This window comes from Psammomys obesus, unplaced genomic scaffold, assembly GCF_907164565.1.
Source record: "Psammomys obesus unplaced genomic scaffold, mPsaObe1.curated_primary_1811, whole genome shotgun sequence".
Lineage (NCBI taxonomy): Eukaryota > Metazoa > Chordata > Mammalia > Rodentia > Muridae > Psammomys > Psammomys obesus.
In genome coordinates, this window is record NW_026596117.1 from 21,749,071 (window position 1) to 21,772,429 (window position 23,359).

Consider the following 23,359-nt stretch of genomic DNA (forward strand, 5'->3'; position numbering starts at 1 on the left):
TAAGGTGCTGGTGGAAGGCAAAACAGTGGGTCACATGGCAGCTGTGGCACATGGTATGTTATTACCAGATAGTCACAGGACAGCCAATTATAGACCCAAGACTACGGAAGTCTAAAGGTCTCTGTGGAAAACATCTGGAGACCTTTGCACCTGCAGTGCAAAGAGCAGAATGTGTTGAAAGTTAGACCTATGATCTAATTGTGAGATTGGGCAAACCACACAGAATGTTGAATGCACAGGTTGTACAGGTATCCCTCACCAAATTCAGAGTACTGATAAGAAAATCCTAGGACCTAAGTCTAAAGCCCCTACTATCCACCCTGACTCTTTCAAGCTCCCATTTACTAGAGTGTAACAGCCTCTTGATGCCTGACCTTGCAAAGACCTTACCTAGGGCGAGTGACTGGCAAAGGGACACTTTCATTTCCTTTTTAAGATTAACCTCAAAACCTTTCCTTTCCCTCTGGATGCTATTTATGGCTAGATCTCAGCCTTACTCAAACCTGGAATGCAGTCTATGCATCATGAGAAAATAGATTATTCATTACAGGATTTTTGAAAAATATGGAAACTGGAGAATGGGGCTGAGGGAACTTGTGATGAAGTGGGTAGAACCTTAGGAGAGGCAATTTTATTGGATTAAAGGCATTTATGTCTGACATTCAGTTGCTGGTAATACATAAAACCAGCCCTCACAGTACCAGGACAGGGTTTGAAGTTTTTAATGGCAAACTTTAGTAATTGAGGTAGAGATGCCAAAATGGCCTTTCAATGGCACTAAGAAAGAAGGTGTCAGAGATGTATGAACATTAGAATGGGTTCATTAGGCAACCTTGGTGAACTGCTCACTTGATTGTGTGCTCTGGGGAGGCTGAGTTCACACCCTGCACGTGTAAACAACAAGGAGTGCATTGGCGGCAAGTAGAAGTGACTGGCATACGCATTGGCAGTTCGGAGACATTTGCTAATAGAGCTCTTTTGAAGGCTGTGAATCCCTGTGATCTGGCATTCCTGTTGATAAAGGGCTTGCTAGGATTCTAAGTGTGGAGCAACGTGAATGTAGACACAGTGGTGGTCAGTGGGGCCACATCTGCAGGCAGGTAAATCTTGGTGTTCTGGAAGTCAGCTATGTGGATAGCTGAGCAGCGGTGACATGGACTGTGCGATAAGAAACTGCAATGGAATTTCAGAGTCCTTCACAACGTCTCTGCTCTGAGTTGGTTCACAGACTGTGATGCCTCTTCTTGGCTATCAAGTTGACTACAGCTGAAATTACCTAAACCTAAGCTTCTGGGTATACCTGTGAGGGATTTTTTTTCTTAACTGGATCATTTGATCCAATCAAGACCCACCTCAAATCTAGAACACACATTCTTGTGTCATCGTATATAAAAGACATGGAAGAAGGAAACTTTCGCTCTTTGCCTGCTTGCCCTCACTCTCACAGGCAAGTCCATTCCCTCACTGGTGCTAAAGCCTACTTCTTCATAATTCTGACATACACTGAAGACCAGCTGAGACATGCAGCCGCATGGTCTGAACAACTACTGGCTTCTCGGAGTTTCAGTCTGGAGACTACCACTATTAGAATATTTGGACCACAGCTACAAGCTACTCTAATAAATCCCATATGTGTTCATTATATGTCATTATATGTTCACGTTATTGAATACATATCTAGTGCATGAGTGCACTGTGCACACACATACATACTCATATTCATTCTGTCAGTTATGCTTTAGAGAATCTTGACTAATACAAGACTCAAGCATCAATAATTGAAGGTAGAACAAACATTGTTGTGCTGAGTCATTGCATCATCACTGCAAGTGCGTCCTATTGATGGTCCCCTACTCACGCCCCAGAGAAATCTTTACCAGTGTAACATGCACCGAGGAGAGGGAATTGCTCAGTCTCTTCAGTGACTACCGGGTATAAGAACAAGGTTGATATTGACACCAGAGATGTAGAGGGCCCCTCTGTTCTCCAGCTGAGAGGGTGAGTGAGTTCCCCGATCAGGCTGACCTGTCACCTGCACAGTACACATGGATCTACTTTCATGAGCCTTCAAGTGTGGTTGGGATAGCTACTCTCAGCAGCTGGCAGACACCTCACATTGGTGGGAGGACAACGTGACATCTCTCACCCTAAAATCATCTCAGGAGGAATTCTAACGGTTGCAGCTACCACTGAAGACTTAAAGAGAACCAATGTGTAGCAAGTATGAGGGTTCATCCCTAGCACTTTAAAATTATATATATTATACATATATACACATACATAAGTACATTGATAAATGTAGTAAAATAAAAGCACAGCCATTCAAAAATTGTTACATTCATAGTTAGTGGCCCCTATCATTTTCCATTGCACCCATCTCTTTGAACCATGTAAAAATGGATGGACCATTGTGGATGACAGTTAGCTCTTACAAGTGCTGTCCAAGGACCAGAGCACTACCATAAGCAACTATATGGTAGAGAGATGGGAGAGAAAGAGAAGCAGAGAGGTCTGTGCACTATAAAGAGAGGCGGAACTGGTAATGTGACAAGGAGGAAGAGATGTGACTGACCTGTGCTGCCCCCTCAGGTCCTGCTGGTGTTCAGGTTATGCTGTCAATGAAAGCCATGCCTGAGTCAATGGCCCGGCTGCAGCAGGGGTCTGGCAACGTCGGTGGCCCCTGCTATTCTCAAAAGCCAGGCAGTCAGCTGTGGTCTGGCCTGCCACTTGGGGCCATATTGATGTCAGAGGGCTGATCTGAGCTGGTCCCACTCCTTACTGGCTGTGGCCAGGGAAGTTCCCTGCCCCTCTCCTGGGCAGTCAGGAGAGCCAGCCCCAAGGGCAGGAGAGCAGGAGCTGGCTCCACCCCTTACCTGGGCAGTGTTCGAGAGCTGGCCCCAGTGGCTTGATTGCAGGAGAGCTGTCAGGCCGACCAACTCAGCCCAGCCCGGATCCAGGGCTTTGAGTTGGCCCACCCCAGCATCACCCCATCGATGAACTGCTGGAGTGTGGGAAGGGGCTAGTCCTACAGATCCAAGGCTGCAGGGTCTCCATGACACAGGGCAGCAACAGGACGTACAAGAAAGGTCCCGGTGAGGACGCAGTGCTGATGGTGCAGCAGAAGCTGGAGGCCTCAAACCAGGCCATGAACATCTGCAAGGGAAGATGTGGGGACAAAGGGTGAGCTGCGGGACACACTGTGACACTCTACAGCTCCCAGGATGAAATTGTTTCTTTGGTTTTGTTTTTTGTTTTTCTTTTGGGGAAAGTTGTAAGGGTGGAAGGTGGATGTGGAGGAACAGGGAGATGAGAGGGATTGGGGTGCATGGTGTGAAATTCACAAAGAATCAATAAAAATATTTTTTAAATGTCCAAGTTGAACTTATGTGTTCACTCTAGGTTTAAAACATCCTCAAACCCTTGGTGTATAGCTCTTTCACTGGAAAAGTTGTGACCTTTTTCATCATCTCCAGTTAGGGAGATCAGAACCAAAGAAAGAAACAAGAAAGAAAATGGAAAAAGAAGAGAGAAAAGGAAAAGAGAGAGAGAAGGAATAGAGAAAGGAGGCTGGCTTGCTAACTAGACAGTAGATGGACTGGAACCAGAGCCGTGTTAACTCCAGCTGTGTGACATGTGGATGCCTTGACAGCCCATGGCATAGAGCCCTCAGACGACCCCACAATGGGCTCCTCCTGCCGGACTCAGGGAGCAGTAAGTAAACACTGTTCTAAATGTTTGCTGTGGTGTTTCCTGTAAGATGATGGGCAGGCTGAAGTGCCTTGGCGTGAGGAAGGGATACTGGTGGACCTGTGACAAAGCTACTTCCCACGCTCCAGCAGTAGTCTCTGCTCTGGGGTGCCCCATTCCTCCAGTCACTGAGGGTCTTGGAAGGCTGTGAGTCTCAGCAGCAGCTCCACATTGTATTGCGAGTGACCTTAGACCTTGGAAGACTTGGAGCTCGAAGACTGGAGGCTACTGAAGATTCCAGGGTACAGTGGGGAGGAGCTGTTTACAGCATGCCCAGAACACAGCATCTCACCTCCTCACCCTCACCAGAGCTAATCACCCCACATCCTGGCCTCCCTGCCCCTACCAGGCCCCACCATTGTAGCTCTGCCTCCAAGTATTGATATTGAGATCTTCCTTCCTTCCTTCCTTCCTTCCTTCCTTCCTTCCTTCCTTCCTTCCTTCCTTCCTTCCCTCCCTCCCTCCCTCCTTCCTTCCTTCCTTCCTTCCTTCCTTCCTTCCTTCCTTCCTTCCTTTCTTTTCTCTCTCTCTCTCTATTTCTTTTTTGCTTTCTCTATTTCTTTCTTTTCTTGTCTAACTATATGTCTGGCATGGACCTATATCAGAGTGTAACCTACAGTGGTCTCATCCTCATGATTCCCCTGCCTCAGCTTCCCAGGGGTTGGGATTACCATCTTGGTCACCATACCCACCATTGGTCTGTCTTCTGAGTAGAGCCATCAATGGACTATGAACTTAGTCCCTGTCTACAGGACAAGCCTGGTGGGGACCCAGTTGACCTGGTGCCTCTGGTCTGGTTCTGAAGACTGTTTGGTCCCCAACCACCAAAATGTCAGTGCCACTGACAATGATCTAGATGACAATCTAGGAGCAGGTGTCTGTTTGCAAAGAAAAAACAAAACAAAACAAAACAAAACATTACTTCCCTTATCTGCCTCGGCTCTAACTGCTGGGAAGGACAGACAAACCTCCAGCAGATTGATGTAGTAGAGGCTGCAGCACAAGGCATAGAGGGTTCTGGACCTTCATCCAAAGACATCAAAAATGAAATTACTTAGAGGGAGTCCTCATGTCCTTGGATGCTTCAAGCAGGAGCATAACCAAACCTCTCACACCCAGGAGGTTCAAGAAGAACTTTCTGAACAGATTATGAGATGCCTCAAACCTGAGCTATCCTGGCACAGATGCCCTTTGTGGAATTGATGGTCATACAGTAAAAGCAGGTGCCGATCTCACAGAAGGAAGCTGAGCAAAAGCTGCTACCGGGTGAGTTCTGTGCCAAAGATGGGGAGGGGGGGCAATCCATCCAACCCAGCATCCCGGCAGCTCCATCTAACCTTGTTGAGAGTGGGTCTCAAGTCAAAGGATGGTGAGCATAGAGAGACCAACCATGACTTCCTGTTCTCCCATGGAGAACTGGCTCTTGACTTAGTGTTCATTTCTACTTTGGATGATTAGCGTTTTTGTCAGAGTTCCAGGTAAGCACATCAGGCCAGGAAGGCTGAAGGAAGGGAAGGTGGACTGAGGTTTGGAAAGTGCTTTCTCACTCCTTGTTCTCCTGGGCATTAGCCCAACCGGAGAAGCCACACACAGGGCCTCAGTCAAAGCCTGGGACAGGTGGAGGTGCGTGGCATTTCTTTAATGTATTGGTGGGGCAGCTGCCAAATGTCCTGATAGCGCAGACGGGAAAGTCTATAGCACACCATCTCTCTTACTGTGTCATTCCAAGAACTGTTTATCCCATGAGAATCACAGTGAGCTTGGCATCTTCATCCCCAGCACTGTGACAGCATGCAGATGCTCCGGGAATTCCTCCTCCTAGCTAGAAGAGGATGGTAGGGGAGAGAGAGACTCTAGGATCTCACTGAAGTCAGACTGTGCTTACGGGTGCCAGTTCAGGATGCTTTGCACACTCAGTGGTACTGGGAAGTCATGCCCCTCCCTGGAACAGGAAAGGAAACAGAGCTGTGGCTTGCATGGCAGTTCTCTGTATAGCTCCAGAGTCTCAAGTTTTTGCTAGTGGCTGAGAGCATGAAGTCAGGACAGGGATGGGTGTCTGCCCTCAGGGTCCACAGCATTGTTTCTATAAGTGTCCTGTCCCTAGAAACTGGGATCACAAAGTGGCTAATTATAAGTCCGTCAGAAATAAACGTGACTTCCCCATGGGTCAAACATGCTTTAATAAGGACTACTCCTCCTCCTCCTCCTTCTCCTCCTCCTCTTCCTCCTCCTCCTCTTCCTTCCTCCTGTTTCTTCTTCCTCTTCATTGTCCTCCTCCTCCTCCTCCCCCTCCTTCCTCTTTCTCTTCTTATTTTGCCCCTGAGGGGTCTAGAAGATCAACAAGAGGCAGCAGTTTGAGTAGGATTTCATGGCTGAAGAACCACTGACTCAAAGGCAGTCCTTGGCTCCTGATTTCCTTCCTGTTCCTGATCCATGCTGCTGCAGCAGACATCAGGGAGGAGATGGGTACTTGTAACAGAGACTAAGCATGCAAAAGATGTAGGAAGAAACATAGGCTCTGGCGGCAAGGGACCTAAGACACCACAGTGAAGGAGTTCCTTTTAGCAAGGCGTGAAGACTCCATGAACAAGCCAGCACAGGGTGGCCACTGATCAAATTCACTCATATGACATCCTGATTATATCCCTCAGCCCCTTTGGGGAAGGGACCAGCATGAGGGCCACTGCGGCCTGGAGGGAAAGGTGACTAAAGACCTTTAAATAATTCTATAAACGCACATTTTTTTTTCTCTGAACTTGAGGATATTTTAGAAGTGTTCAACAGAGGTCAATGTACCCTTATTTAAAATGTCTAATTCACAACTAACTCACTGTAATCACTCGTCCAAAAAGAGGGTTTTATTTGAAGCCTGAACATAAAAAGCTCTTCATTAGACGTCTGATTACGCTCCAAAGCAGCCTGTCTCAGAGTTCCAAGTCCTCAAGAGGAGCATAGCCCATCCTCACCCTACAGGGTGCCAAGCCATTCTACAGGCAGCCGGAGAAAGCTGCGACACCCATTCACCTAATGCAGTGCTTATTGTGTGCCAGGGGCAAGCATTTTGGTTTAAATAACTATCTCTTTTTCTGAAATGTGGAGAAATCAAATGGAAGCTTTCAACAAGGCTCACTCTAATTTTGTAAGTACAGACATTTAAACAATCTCAAGGGAAAACTTTTTTTTTTCTTTTGCATTGCATTTAGAAATGATTACATTTTAACTTTGCTGTATGTGTTGGGGGGCACGTGCACACCATGGCATGAGTGTGGAGGTCAGAGGGTAACTTGCAGGTTGTGGTTCCGGCAAGTGGGTTCTAGGAAAGGAACTCAGGTCACCAAGCACCTTTACCTGCTGGGTCATCTCACTGGCTCCAGATTGCTTTTTAAGTAAGAAGAAAGAGTGTACTGTTTAGACAGGTTGGGCAATGGGCTTGGTGGCAAGTGCACTGCAGGCTTCCTGGTTATTTTCTTAGGTGTGCGGCTCTAAGGCTGGAGAAGGGGCTGGGCTCCCACGCCTTGCAAAGCAGGCTGTGAATACAGAGGCTGGAATGTGCTGCCACAATGAAGTTCCTGCTGTCAGAGGTTTTGTTTGTTTGGTTGGTTGGGTCTGTTTTTTTTTTTTTTGAGACAGGGTTTTCCTGTGTATCCTTGGCTATCCTGGGCTCACTTTGTAGACCAGGCTGGCCTCGAATTCACAGAGACCTGCCTGCCTCTGCCTCCCCGAATGCTGGGATTACAGGCGTGTGCCACTGAGCCCGGCTACTTCAGAAGCAAGTGAACAATAGCTCTGTTCCTCCTTTGCACAACTTCCTGTGCTGTCCTCCCCAAAGTATGAGCTAAACCAGGGTGCCCTCTGCCTGCCCCCCTTGGTCTGTTGGGAGCCCTGCAATCTCTCGGGAACCATGCAGCCTCCAAAGCCCTCTCAGCATTAAGTGGCAATGGCTGTCCCCATTTCCAGGCATTCCTAAGCCAGGTGATGTGCTGATTTTCTGCTTAGGGCCCAGAAAGCCTTCTCTGGTTAAAGAACAACCCCACCTGAAGCCTAGTGAAATCAACCCCTCATGATGGTGACTTTAGTGAACCTGTGAGCGCACCTAGTTATACTCTCCTCATTCATCTACCATTTGTTTGGTATGATGTTTGGTCCTCTTTCTTCCCTCTATCCTTGCCTTTTCTTTCCTCTATACTACAACACTATCCCTGAGGAGATTTAAAGAAACATCTGTTCACCCCAGAAAGAGAACTTACAATAGACCAAGGTAATGATATCACTGAAGTCCATCCTGGTAAACCAATGAGTCTATTTGGCATTACTTATATGAGTCAAGGAGGAAGGTTACTTACAAAAACAGGAATGACCCCAAGGTAGCTGAATCACCAGAAGCCAGCATGGGTGATGGCTCAGCAGAGCTGCAACTCCGGAGCTCTTCACAAGAGTTGCAGGTAGCTCGGCTGGTCTTAGTTTCCTCAGCTGTCCTTATTTCTTTTGGGTTAAGGGGCCTTGTGTATCTGGTAACTTTCGGGAACTTCCTGGGTCTTAGGAATTGTTTATTTCCCAAGTGTTAACAAACCTCTCCGTTTAACAGTTCCTGAGTCTATGAGCTTCCCTTCAGGATGAAATGCTTCAGCTCAGAGGAAACCTCCACAACACCCATTCTTTGTCCTGCCCTCCCTCCATCCTTTCCCTTCTTCCTCATTCTCTTTTTCCTTTCCTTCTTTCGTTCCTTCCCCTATTTCTTTCTCCCCTTTCTGTCCCTCCTTTTCTCCCTCTCCTTCTCCTCCCCTCCCTCTCTTCCTTTCTTCTTCCTTCCTCCTTCCCTTCCTCCTTCCTTTTTGTCCTTTATTGGTATTTGCTCATATTCTTTTGAATAAATGAGCAGCTCCTAATTGTGGAAGTCATTCTTCTGCATCCTCTGGATACTGGTTGAATTTTCTTCACAGAATCCACAGAACTTGCTGTCCTGAGAGACACATTAACCAGACACTGCTCTTACTTTAGAAAGTTTGAAGTCTCTTTTTTCAAGACCAGAGGTAAAAAGAGATTTATCTCCACAGCCTATCAAGAGCAGTTCCCAGTCTCCCCTAGAGAGCACAAGGAATTCTGATGTGACTGCTGAAGATTCATGCCCAGCTTCTGGGCAAAGACTTAATAGAACACATTACAAATGTGCTCCAGATGTTCACTCAACAACTCCACACACAGGAGCATCACGTCAGACAGGAACCAGAAACATGCTCAGAGGTCAAGGGCAATGACATTGGCGGTGGAGTCGATAATATTAAAACAAACTAACAGACAGGCAGTCAGACAGACAGAAATGGCACATTCTTAGACCAACTTCTTCTGCACAAATAAAAATCATGTTCTTGCCATGTTCTTCCTGACATCGAAGCCTGGCTAGAAGAATGCAGAGACCCAAGGGAACAGGTGCAACCTGCTTCTCTTCCCGCACCCAGAGGCGATTTCGGGCCATTCACACCTTTTTCTTTCATCCTCCAATGATAGTGGCTTGTTTATTTATTTGTACTCTGTTGGAGCTTAAACCTGGATACATGCATGGCAAGTGATCAGTGGCTGAGTCACTTTCCCAGGCCTGAGCACATTTTAAAATTTTAATTACTTTTTTTCAGGGCAACACACAGAGCCATAGATTTCACTGTGGCATATTTATATATCTGTGGCATTGCGCTTTGCTCTGATTTGTCCTCCTACAGATTTCCTTTAAATACTGAAAAACAAAAACAAACAAACAAAAAAAAACAACAAAGCTGCTGGGGGCAGTTCTGAGATTGAAGCTCAGTGTGGATGAGGCCCTGAACTTGATCCCCAGCACTATATGGAAATAAATAGATCTAGAGAAATCACTTCTTTACAAAGAAAATTCACCTCACTCAGGATGATCTTTTCTAGTTCCACCTATTTGTCTGCAAATTTTGTGATTTCCTTGTTTTTAATTGCTGAGTAATATTCCATTGTGTAGATGTACCACAATTTCTGTATTCATTCTTCCCTTGAGGGACATCTGAGTTGTTTCCAGTTTCTGGCTATTACGAATAAAGCTGCTATGAAAATAGTTGAGCAAATGTCCTTGTTGTATACTTGAGCATCTTTTGGGTATATGCCCAGGAGTGGTATAGCTAGGTAGCACTATTGAGGTAGCTTGAGGTAGCACTATTCCCAGTTTTCTGAGAAAGCATCAGATTGATTTCCAAAGTGGTTGTACAAGTTTGCACTCCCATCAGCAATGGAGGAGGATTCTCCTTTCTCCACATTCTCTCCAGCATGTGTTGTCAATTGAGTTTTTGATCTTAGCAATTCTGACAGGTGTTAGATAGAATCTCAGAATTGGTTTGATTTCCATTTCCCTGATGACTAAGGATGTTGAGCATTTCTTTAAGTGTTTCTCTGCCATTCGATATTCCTCTATTGAGAATTCTCTGTTTAGCTCTGTACCCCGTTTTTAAAATTGAATTATTTGGTTTGTTGGTGTTTTAGTTCTCTATTTCTTTACATATATTTGAATATTAGCTCTCTATCAGATGTAGGATTGATGAAGATCTTTTCCCAATCTGTAGACTGCTGTTTCACTCTATTGATAGTGTCCTTGCTTTACAGAAACGTCTTCAGTTTCAAGAAGTCCCATTTATCAATTGTAAATCTTAGAGCCTGAGATGTTGGTGTCAGGAAGTTATCTCCTGCGCCAATGAGTTCATGGTATGTGCTCACTTATCAGAGGATTTTAGTCACAAGCACAGGCTAGACATATTACAGTGCACAGACTCCAAGAAGATAAGTAACAAGGAGGACCCAAGGGAGGACACATAAATCTCACTCAGAAGGGAAATAGAATAGATAGAGGTAGTGGCCGAAGAGGGGAAACAAGGCAGAAGAGGGAGCTCAGAGAGAAGTAAAAGGGGAGACCAGACCTGGGAGAGCAGGGTGGGAGGGCAGAAGGCCTGCCAAGAAAAGAGAAATGGTGGGTGGGGCATCTCTGCGACAAGCTACAGACCTAAGTCAGAATAGGCCTCTGGGAGGATATGAGGGGGACTCCAGCAAAGACTCTTAGTAGCAGGGCCACAGAGATGGAAGAGGACAGCCTTTATCTACAAAAGACTCCTAGTGGATGGAGGAGGTCACCAACCTACCCACAAAACCCTCAATTCAAAACCCACCCCACCTACCAGAGCTGCAGGGACAAAGGTAGAACAGGTAGAGTGGAGACGGAGAGAATGTCCAACCAATGCGGGGCCCAACCTTAAGGCCCACCCATGAAAGAAAGCCAGCCTCTATCACTATTAACAATGCTCTGCTAAACTTAGAGACAGGAGCCTACCAGAGCTGTTCTCTTAGAGCCTCCACCCAGCAACAGTTCAAAGCAGATCCTGAGATCTGCCAAACATTGGGCAAAGCATAAGGAGTCCACTGGAAAAGGCAGTGGAGGATAAATGGACCTAGAGGTGACAAAACTCCACAAGTAGACCATCAGCGCTAACTAACCAGGGCCCAGTGAGGTCTGTGGCGACTGAAGCTCCAACCAAGGACAATGCATAGACTAGACCTAGGTCCTCTACTTATAAGTAGCTGATGGGCATCTTAGGCTTCATGTGGGTCTCCTAGTTAGGAGAGTGAGGGATGTCTCTGACATGGACTATGTTGCCTGCTTTTTGATCACTTCTCCCTGATGGGACTGCCTTACCAGGCCACAGGGGAGCAAGATGAACTCAGTCCTCATGTGAATAGTTGAGCTGGGGTGTCTGGGTGTGGGGCTCCCCTATTCTGAGGAATAGAGGAGGGGGGGATGCAGGAGGAGGGTGGGACTGGGGGAAGAGAAGGGAGGGACCTATCACTGAGATCTAAAGTGAATTAATTAGCTAAAAAATGAGAAAAGAAACTCCAAAAGTAATAAGAAAGAAAGAAAGAAAGAAAGAAACAAAGAAAGAAAGAAAGAAAGGAAGGAAGGAAGGAAGGAAGGAAGGAAGGAAGGAAGGAAGGAAGGAAGAAAGAAAGAAAGAAAGAAAGAAAGAAAGAAAGAAAGAAAATTCACTCTTTTAGAGTGAATGTGCTAGGGCAAACACAGAAAGGACCAGGGTGAGAGTGGGCAGAGCCTTCCTGTGCACTCCAGTGCTCCTAGTGTGGACAGCAGAGACATTTTACAAGTCACAGTCTGGATGTATTGACCAGAGAGAATGCAAGTAACTACCTATCCCTAGAGGCTGGATGGCGTGGGTTTAAGATGGCATCTGTTGAATACTGAGTGTTCACTGAGATGTTCAGGGGCTGTTCACGAAGGAAATAGACCAGCCTACTTCAAAGACTTCAAACCACGTCCTCCAGACCGGACAGGTGAAGATCTGAGATATCGCAGAAACCCAAGGCTCAGAGGTGCCCTCTCACTTACCCGAGGCCCAGAAAAGGGCCTGGGTCATAGGTTGGCCATGGCTCACTTGTACTGGAGTCCTAGCCTTCAGGTCTTCAAAACATGACCTTATTTGGAAACTGTCCTTACAGACATATGAGCTAAGTTGAGGTCATCGGGATGGACCTAATCCAAAAGACTGGCTGGATGTAAGTGAGTTGTGTCAGGCGTGGGGACTGCAGGGAGGGGCTTGCTTCTCCTGGTTACACAGCGCTGGAGGCGGTTCTGAGACCCTTCTGACTGAGCATGGGCCTGCTGACAGCAGAGCTGCTGGGGGGCTGCACACCGTGGGATTAAAGGACCCATGATGGGCAGGAGAGGTGAGACAGCCTGATGCCAGCATTCAGGAGACCGAGACAAGAAGGCCGTGAATTCAAGCCCTTGCTGTATCCTGAGCTTTTATCTCAAAAAGTCAAAATGACCCATCTCACCTCGGTGTCCTACATGGACAGTTTTTATTGATGGGCAGATGGTGAGTTTGGGGCCAGCACCTTTACCCCAAGCAGTTGGCCTGTCTTCCTGCATTCCTTCTCCTGGCCCAGAGGTATGAGAAAGGAACGTTGGGTCCTGAACTTTTAACTCACTCCAGATGCTGTACTGAGTCCTCTGAGAACTTAGGACAAAACACAGAGCAAGAAGGTGGCGTGGGACTCAGTAAAGCTTCCCTTCCCTGTGTGAGTCAGGATGTATCTCCAGGAGAAGATGCAGCATTCACACAGCAAGAGAGGGGACTTTCCCCTTTCACAGAGAGGAAGGAAAGTCCAAACGAGCAAGAGGTGGGCACCATCAATAAAACTCTCCCACCCCGGCTGGCCTGCGACACGCTGTTCCGTGTTTACAGCTACCCTCTAAGCAACTGCTGACTTAGAAGGTCCAGATTGTTTGTCTGATTCAGTAAGGACTTAAGTCCACACTGAGATGCTAATTGTTATGGTTTATATACCAATGCTCTGCATGTACACCTGCACACCAGAAGAGGGCATCAGGTTCTATTATAAGTACTTGTGAGTCACCACATGGTTGCTGGGAATTGAACTCAGGTCCTCTGGAAGAGCAGCCAGGGCTCTTAACTGCTGAGCCATCTCTCCAGCCCCGAGTCCAGAGGGGTGTGTATAGGGCTAGCATGCTGTGGGCTGTCCCAGTGTGATCTGGCTCCCACCCACCAGCCATCTCTCACAGATGGGACCCCCTACCCTCCACGAGCTTGGAAAACTGCCTCTCAAGGCTCAGTAGGTCTCCCGTGCTTCAGAAGCCCCTGGGCCTTTGAAAGGGAGCATTTCTACAGAGCAGCTTTAAACACAAACAAAAGAGTCTCCTGGAAGTCAGTGCCTGCAGCTGCGTGGGGGGAAAAAAGAAAAACCTTAAAGCCCTAAGTACATTTTGTACATACTTTGTGGTTTTATAGTCACTTTAATCTATTTCTTTCCCCCAACGATCCAGGCAATGTCTGGGCCAATACACAGTTGTACTTCTAAGCAAGACACTTGTAAACCTGGCTCTGGACCTCATCCATCGCAGCTCTGTGACACATCCAAGGCCAAAGGGTGACATGACAGATTGAACTGGATCCAAGGAAGCACCGCTGTGCTTTGTGTCAAAGGGCTGCTTTGTTGAAGTCCTGCGACTCTATAAGTCTGGCCAGCTGGAGTTGGGCACTCCCCAGTCTCCGCATTCCAGCTGACACAGTTCCTTCTGAAGGGCCTGGAGACCGGCATCCTGCCATCCAGCTTTTTGCCTGCAGGGGCTGCATGGTCCCAGGCTCAGGCAGGGCTGCTGAGAGCAGTGTTGATGCGGCTGGGAAAGGACAAGACAATCAGACAATTCTGGGAGCCTAGAAGCTCTGCAGGACTTCCCAAGACAATCAGACAATTCCAAGAGCTGCTGTCCCCCAGACAAAGAGCTCTGGCGGAGCCCATTCCTAAGTGCCCTCTGCTCCTAATGAACTGTTTCTAGTTCTGAGACAGCCCTCCATTCCCCGTCCAGTTCTTCCTTTAGTACAGAAGAACCTGGGAATCTCAGGAGGCGCCCTCTGGACTCTGACGCACTCCACTGGCCATCCGTGCTAGAACACAACCTTCTTAGGCCTTGGAGCTGCAAGGGGGTAGAAGTACAAACCAGGAAGTACTGGTAAGTGAGGGTGGAAACCACACCACAGCCACTGGAAAAATAGGGAGTAGGGAGGGCCAAGGTGGCAGGACAGCCTGGGTTCCTGAAGTTATACATCCCTCAACGAATCCCGAGTCCCTGGTGAGAAGGCGCCTTCTCTCCAGTTCTCTCCCAGCCCCCTGGTGACATCAGGGCTCCATGTCAGGATCGTGTGTCCCTAACACACTTTCCCCATCTGTGTGACCAGCCGAGCACAGGGCCCCCGGGGGCAAATTTCACCAGACAACATGGTGTTGGGATGGTGCAAGGCTGTGCAGGGCCACAGGCTTGTGTCACGCTTGTGTTTAGTTTTTCAGTGCTAACGATGGACCTGAGGGCCTCCCGCATGCAAGGCTCACACACCAGTGTTGCGGGCCCTTCCCTGCTTTTTATTGAAATCAAATCGACACGCACAAAACCACGTCTGTGCTGCGCGTAGCCTTTGACAACCTGGGACCCACTCGAGCCCGGAACCACCTACACAGCCAAGGCGACATGCACCCACCGTGCCCTGTAGACTCCTCTGCCTTTCCTTAGTTTTATGAAATTCTGCGGTGTGTTCTGAAAGCATATGTGAAATGATTTCTATCGCCCATGATTTCTATCTATAAGCCCACGGACAAAGCAGTCACCTCACACAGCTCCTGTGGTAAGAGCCTTGGAAATCCACTCTTAAAAATTTCTAATATGCAATTTGGTAACTGACTGTAAGCCCAGGCCTCTGTGCTTGCCTGGGCTCCTGTTTATTGTTCAGGATTTTAAAGGTTTTTGTAACAAGAGCCTTTAACACAAGAGTTAACGTGATGAGTCATGTACGCAACATACCGAGTGGAGGAATAGTGCTGACGGCGGCCCGCTGGCACTGACCCAACCTGCACCTTCACTGCATGTGTGTGCACTGCGTAGCTATGTTCACATGCGTGTTTTGGCACATGTGAGTGCATGAACGTAGAGGCCGGAAGCTGCCACCAGGTATCTTCTGGTGTCTTCCTGATTGGCCACCAGGTTCACCTCACTTGAACCCAGGTCACTAATTCAGCTGACCCAGCTCTCCAGCTCACTTCAGGGATCTCCTGTCTCTGCCTCCCGGCGTTCTGGGATTTCTGTGGGCTGCCGCACATACCGAATAATTACACAGGTGCTGGGACCCAAACTCGTGCTTTCAGGCTCACACAGCAAGCATTTTACCCAGCCCCCACCTTGCACTTTTTATGGTCTGACAAGTAGATGACTTTTCCCATTTCGTGTATTAATAGGACATTTCCTTATAAACCAGCAGACCTAAGTAAAATTCAAGTCAATTTAAAGACAAAAGCTTGCATGTTTAATAAGATGCTGGTGACCACGACTCTGAGCAATCATTACAGTTATGCGTGTTGTCAGGAGGAACGGTACAAGGACAGTGGCAGGACGAGGTGTCTGGTCAAAGTCCTCCAGCAGGAAGGGGCTGGGGCTGAGGTGACTGGGCTGAGGCCTCTCTAACTTTCTTGGCCCTCACAGCTTGTCATGAGAACGGCAGTCTTCCCAGGCCCAGCGGCCAGCTGTCTTGAACCCTCACTCAAAGCCACTGACGTGACTCATACCAGTTGTTGGGGTGTGGGCAGCTGGTCTTGACCGTTGCACAGCATCAGCCAAAGTGAGCTAACACAATGCTGGCTCCGGCCCCTTGGTGCCAGTCAGCGTGGCAAGCTTGTGGCTGGGCCCCTGTCGACTGCGGCTTTGCATGGATGAAGATGCTGTGTCAGTGTGTACTCAGAAGCCCACGGCTCTGACTTAGGAGACTTTCACATCACAGCAGCAGCAGAATTGAGACAGTGACATACAGACACGGGGTGAGGTATGGCAGTCTTCTGGGACTTTCTGCTCCTCTGCAGAAAATACAATGAGCCCAGAAGACTTACACTGTTTTGCACTCAGCCTCTGGATCAAATGCAGCTGCAGTGTCTGATGCTCCCAGGACAAGCTGTGAGCCCTTCGTTCTTTCCAGGTCTTCAGCCAGAAAACTCAGAGCAATGGCGGCCTCAGCAAAGCTGCTGTGCTCCACCCGAGATCTCTGCAGGACGCATTAGGCTCACGGAGCTCACTTGGGTTAGGCCTTCGACGTGGCAAGAGTTACCTACGGTCACCAAGGCTATGCCCTTGCTGGACTGCGCCCTGTTCCTCTTTCCCACTGTCCTCAGGGTTCTGCTTTCTTCCCTTTCTACTTTTGGCCTGAGGTCTGAGAGCAGGTCTCCCAGGGATCTGTGGAATGTGAACCCTGGCCAGCATTCACTGCCTGTGGAGTTTTTTCCAAGCATGCTCCCAGGGAGTCCTGACTGGGGCCCAGTCCCCTGCGGTCCCCTTCAGCACTGCCAGCTCTGAGAGGGCCAGGGCCCCACAACACCCACACTGACTGCCTCAGAGGACACGCGGGTGCTACGCAGTCAGAACTTCTGAGAACTTTCCTGTGGGGAGACAATTGTGTGTGAACTACACTGCATGGAGTAAAGCCGAGGAGTGGGGAAGGAGGCCCCGGCAGGACATGAGGCACCTCAGGGCCCCTGGCTTGACCTGCCTTGGTCCCCACAACACTTGTTAAACGGACAGATTATACTGCCCTAAGGAGCCCATGTCACAGAAAGGCTTGGGCTTCTAGCGTAGGCTTGCCCTGATTTCTATCTAATTTATGCAATGGGGAAGCAATCCCCCTTCCTCAATAAATCTAAAGTCACCTTGCACTGCGCCCATCTCTGGAACACCAGTAGCCCATTGTACACTTGGTCTTGCCAACAAAGACCAAGTGTAGGACAAATGGCTGACTTGGAAAGATGTCATGTGGACACAGCACGGTCACGCCCGGGAAGCAAAGAGGTATGTTCTGAGAAATGCATTGTCGGTGGACTTCGTCACACAAACACCCTGGAGCTGCTTCACTGACCTGGATGCTCTGGGTCCCTCACTTCACCTAGTCTCCCCCATTCAAGAAAGAGATGAGGAAATCCTGCCGTGTGTGTTTCCTGGGGAGGTGTGAGCAAACACCAGTTCACCCCAGGCTGGTCATTGATGAGACTGAAAAAACAACTCGTTTTACTGATCTAACACCAGCTCGTTTTACTGGAGTTACTTACGGTAGCACGGGAAACCTTTACTTACAGAAGCATGGGCGACATCACAGAAAATCTGACCCTAGTATGAGTGACAAACCATAAAATGTGTCACTGGCATTCCCTGCTCCTGTTGCCAGAAGCTCCACCGAAGAACGAACACCTCCTTTCCCCCAGCGATTGCTTACTGTCTGTGTAACTTTGGGGAGGGGCCTGGTGAATCCTGTAATTTCCTGTAAGTCTCATGGGCTTCCTCAACCTTGGAAGTTTCCTTAGCTTCTTGAGCTGTCTCCTCTCCTTTCTCCAGGAGGGAGTACATTGATTTGGAAACAGCTACAGGACAGTAAGCAGGAGTAGGAGGTCACTGACGGTGCGCCCTGGCCTACCAGCAAATGTGTAAGAACTGAGCACTCTCAAACGATGGTAAACCAGGCCTGGTGGAGCATAGTCACTATGCTAGCACCTGGAGGACTGGGACAAAAGGATTACAAGTTTATGGCTAGCCTGGCCTATATAGTAAAACCCTGTTCCAAACCACCACACACTAAGATAATAAAAGCTATAGCATATACACACATATTCACTGCCGTTAAATACTACGGACTTCACACAACTAGTATACTAGTATAATAACAGCAAGGGTCAGGTCTGACCACATCAGTGCCTCTAGGCTATATCCCTGGGCAGAGGGAACGTCGCTGCTCCTCATTGTCCTACTGGACCTCTGGCATACGGCCTAAAGTGCTACATGGTACGACTGCGGTGCGTGTATCTAAAACATGCTCACCTGATTGTCATCGTGCTTGCAGATGAATGTCCTCACACCCATTTTACAGGTGAGAAAGTAGGTTACCTGGATAGCCTCAAGCTAACCTCAGAATAATGCTGATTTCACAGCCTCAGGTTTTCCTCCCTTTGTTTCTCTTTCAATTACATCCAGTCTCACCCGGAAGGCCCTGCACTCCCAGGTGCTTGGAATCTTCTGCTGCCTCAGGGATGCTTCCTTCACCTGCCACCCTCTGGCCTCATGGCCCACGGGACAAGTAGCCAAGGACAGTACGGAGCAGGCCTTTTCCTCTTCTTCTTTTCCCGACTCTCACTGATGCTGTAAAATGTCTCATTGCCCCAAGGTGTGACTTTGCTGCTGGGCACATGGCTTACAGGAGATGGGCTGGGTGGACAGACGCTGCCAAGTGCCCAGAAGGCTGCAGCCCAGAGGCCGGTCAGCTCCCGTGAGGCTTCTTGGCTTTTTGTTGGTTTGTATTTACATTTCTCATTACATTTACTTAGTGTGTGTGTGTGTGTGTGTGTGTGTGTGTGTGTGTCCCAGGAAGCAAACTCAGGTTGTTAGACTTAGTGGCAAGTACCTTTCCCCTCTGAGCTATCTCACTGACTCATTTTCTTGTTTAGAAGGCATATCTCAATGATTGATCCCTCCTCTTTTCATATGTTGGTATCAAGCTCAAAGAACCAGAAACAGTGATGCTCACGGAGATGAGGTGATGTGTTGCCGTGCAAACACCTAGTGTCCACAGCCCTGTAGAGAATTGTGAAGGGACCAGTTAGCATCAACAAGAACCTTTCTGACCCCCCAAAAGAACATTTAGCACACCCCCAGCTGCACTGTGGTGAAAGGCATGTGAGGGACAGAGCAGTAAGGATGGAAACACTGAAGAGGTGACCACGAGGCCCATCAGCTGCATGTGAGAGAGACAAATGAGAGCAAGTCAGGCCTCTCTGGGCAAACACAGAGCCAGGCTCCACAGGCTTCGCTGACTCCAGCACCACCGCAGCCCGAAAGCCGCTGAGGTAAAAGCCGGAAACAGCACCCTTTCATTTATTCTCCATCTATTGCAGCAGAGGAAACCTGGAGTGCGACAGTTCCAGAAGGACTCCACCTATTTCCGCACGACAGCTGATGGGCCCCCTAGACAAGGAGCTAGATTTGGGGTGACTGGGAAAGCAGTGGCAACATCTTGGATATCTGGGTGGGAATTCCCTGGCAGCAGTAAGAGGGATCTGCGGTGAACTGGCTAGCCACGTAAAGGTGAAAACAAGTAAGAGTGTGGCTGAGTTGATGGTTATCATATCCAACCAAGGTGTGGAGCTGGTAGTCCCGGCCAAGGTCAAGTGCTAACAGACCGAGCCAAGGCCAGGAGTGGATACTCCAAGACAAGCTCAAGAAGGAGTGAATGGGGGTAGCTGGAACAGGGGAGCAGCATGTGGGCGCATGCCATCATCTCTCTGACTGGGCCCGAGGAGCATGCACTGAGTGTGAGGCGTCCCATCGGCTAGGTCTACAGTGCACGAGGGACAAGCCAATTCTAAGGACATTGACCTCAGGCTTTGACCAGTTTCTGCCATAAGCAGTAAAAAACAAACAAACAAAGAAACAAACCTACAAAACACCCGGACAAGCTGCTGGCTATCACTCCTTCAGATTTGCTCTCACAGGGACCTCTCAGTGGTTACTCCTTCCGCACAGGACAGTGAACCTGAGAGTCGGTGTCTCAGGCTGACTTTCGAGGATCACTGGTTATCCAGTACCTTAGCCTTTAGGTCAAGCCATCTGGGCTGAGAGAGGCCTTGTCATTCTCAAAGCTCTGAATCACCGTTCCCCTAGGCGTGCCCATGTTTCAGAGTACAGCCAGTAGGCGAAGCTTTGTACCCTTGATGTTTGTATCGCTCAGCTACACCCCTGGACTCACCTTGCTCTTTTTCACCTGTCCCATCCAGTCTTGGTTTGCACTCTGCCTCCAACTCAAGTCCAGGTTGTGGTCAGAGGTCACTGAATTAAGCACGAGCTCTGAGATTCAGATTCACTGATGGACTGGAGTGTCTCTGCTGACCTAACTCCCACTATCTGTTTTTTAAACTTTTCTATCTTCCCTCCTCTTTCTAAGAGTAAACTGATGGTCTGAGATCAAGCAATTCATAGTGCCAAGAGTGCAGGGAGGCTGTGGAAGGTCAGAGCACTGCAGAGAAAAGCTTGCCTGAGGCCAGGATCACTCATAGCCTCCAGATCTATGCTGTGCCCTTGTTGGACAGGACACTGCGCCGGGAAGGGGGAACCCTATGTGTTCTCACTGTCTGGTTCTTGCGCCAGAGCTTGGTTGTCCAGACACTTCACACTGGGGAAAGTCCAGACTAGGCCTTGGGCAGGTGTCTACTCCCATTGCAAGCCCCACTTTTTCTGTGAACACCCCTCACCCTGCATGACAGTAACGGGATAAATTCTATATGGACCTTGACTGTGGTTTCCAAGTTGAATGAAATAACGCAACAGAGATGAAGATTTTGCTGACCCTAAGTCTAGAAAACTCCCCGTAGGTAAAGATATTATATTGGTTCTTTCCCTCTCACTACAAGGGATGGGCTACTGGATTCTTGTGCGGATGGGGCTGGAACTTGGGGCCTTCCACTCATGCTCTCTAAACTGAATCGAACCCCTCACACTGGGACAGCAAAGGAAGCCCACTGCCTCGCCTAGGCTCCCTCCATGCTGTTTGCCTGACAGACACAGGCTTTCCTGCATCCCTTCACCAGGAGCCCCTGAGTGGAGAGGACCCCTCCTGACTGGAATGTGCACCCTTAGCAGTGACGCACATGACTCTCAGCCCTTCCCAGCCTGGTGTTGAGTCACCATTACCTTCATCCCCATGACTGCAGACCCAAGGGGAGAAGCAGGCTCAGCTCGTCTTCCTGAGGTAACTCAATGGGGAGCAAGGAGAAATGAGGCACAAGCCCTGTGGTGTGACTGCCCTGTGCCCGCTTCAACCACATGGCACCCCTGCGTCCTTCCTCCTTCCCAGCATCCCTTGCTCCTCCTCTGTAGGATCTGTTAGGGGCCAGACAGGAGAGCCCAAGCCAATAGCACCTCTGGCCGAATTACTCTGTTTAGAGCCACAGCTGGGCCGGAGCCTGAAACGTCCAGAATGATTTTCAAGATGTGGCCTCCAGGGATTTAGGATGAGCCAAGAGAGAAAAACAGACCCAGGAGCAAGCTCGGCTCCTAACCCTGCCTCCTTTAAGTTAACGTGCTTACAAATCCCCGGGGGTGGGCTACAAGTGCTGCCTGGGCTCGGGGAGTCCACCCTTGACAGCGGCTGCAGTGGCACGCTCAGCAGTAGGCCCCATGCCACAGGGTTAGAAAGACCGTTAGGGTTTTCCAAAGATGCCGTGGGGCAGGCCTGGGAACTGTGAGAAAGGGTTTGACCAGGATTTCCCTTGGAGAAAAGGTAGTTTTTTTCCCCCCCTTCTGTTCCGAGAAAACCAAGCCCTAAATAAAATGGAGAGATTTATTTGTGTGGCAAAAGGTTTCTGTCCCCAAAGAGAAATTCCTTCATGTACTCTGCTGACTCTACAGAACTGACAGCCATATCTGTCAGCTGGCCTTGGGCTGACCTCCCTGCTACCTAGTGGAAAAACTTGAAGGAACTCAGAGTAATTATATTTACACAGCCTCTGTTCCGTCCTGGTCTCTCTCTCTCTCTCTCTCTCTCTCTCTCTCTCTCTCCCTTCCTTTCCCTTCCTCTCCTTCTCTCTCCCTTCCCTCCCTCTCTCTCCCTTCCTCTCTTTCCTTCCCTGGCCCTCCCCTCCCTCCTCTTCTCCTCCCTCCGAGGACACAGGATGCTTGCTTCTGGAATTCATCATTACCAGCTGTTTACTTGAAGCCAGAAACACATTTTTTCCTCACTCTGTTTTAGTTTGGGTGGTGAGAGGCTTACAAGATGGCAATCACAACACTGTTGCCATTACAGAAAATCAGCCCATTTGTCTCAATATTGAATGAGAGCTCACGGCAAACCAGAGAATGAAAGTAGTGAGGCATTGGATGGGAAGGATAGGAATCTGGTGATTTTATTTTTAAGTTTTAATTTTTATTTATTTATTGGCTTTACTTCCTGGTCATAGACCCCTTTTTTCTCCTTTTCTCTTGGTTCCACCTTCCCTCCCTGTTCCCCTAGCCTCCCTCCCTTACTCCTCAATGAAGGGGAGCCCCTACCCCCACATATCAAGTCGCATCAGGACTAAGCACATCCTCTTCCTCTGTGGTGAGGCAGTCCCTCCAGGGGAAAGTGATCGAAAAGCAGGCAACAGAGTCGAGACCCATTTGAGGACCAAGCTGCCCATTGGCTACATCTGTGTTGGGGACCTAGGTTCAGTCCATGCATGGTCCTTGGTTGGTGCTTCAGTCTTCACAGCCCACCATCCCGGGCCCTGGTTAGTTGGCTCTGTTGGTCTTCTTGTGGAGCTCCTGTCCCCTCTGGGTCCTTCTATCCTTCCCCCACTCTTCCACAAGACTCCCTGCACTCCACCCAATGTTTGGCTGTGGGTCTCTGCCTCTGTTCCCATCAGCTGAGCCTCTCAGAGGACAGCTATGCTAGGCTCCTGTCTGCAAACATAGAAGAGTATCTTTAATAGTGTCAGGGGTTGGCTGTCTCCCATGGGTTGGGTCTCAGGCATTGGTTAGACAAGTAATCCAATTTAAAAATGGGGTACAGAGCTAAATGGAGAAATATTGAATGGCCAAGAAGCACTTGAAGAAATGCTCAACATCCTTAGTTATCAGGGAAATGGAAATCCAAACAATTCTGAGATTCCATCTTACACCTGTCAGAATGGCTAAGATCAAAAATTCAAGTGACAGCACATGCTGGCAAGGATATGAGGAAAGGGGAACCCTCCTCCATTGCTGGTGGGAAGGGAAACTTTACAACCACTTTGGAATTCAATCTGGTGCTTTCTCAGAAAATTGGGAATAGTGCTACCTCAAGACGCAGCTATACCACTCCTGGGCATATACCCAAAATATGCTCCACCATACAAGGACATCTGCTCAAACATGTTCATAGCAACTTTATTCATAATAGCCAGAAACTGGAAACAACCCAGATGTCCCTCACTGAAGAATGGATACAGAAAGTGAGGTACATTTACACAATGGAATACTACTCAGCTATTAAAA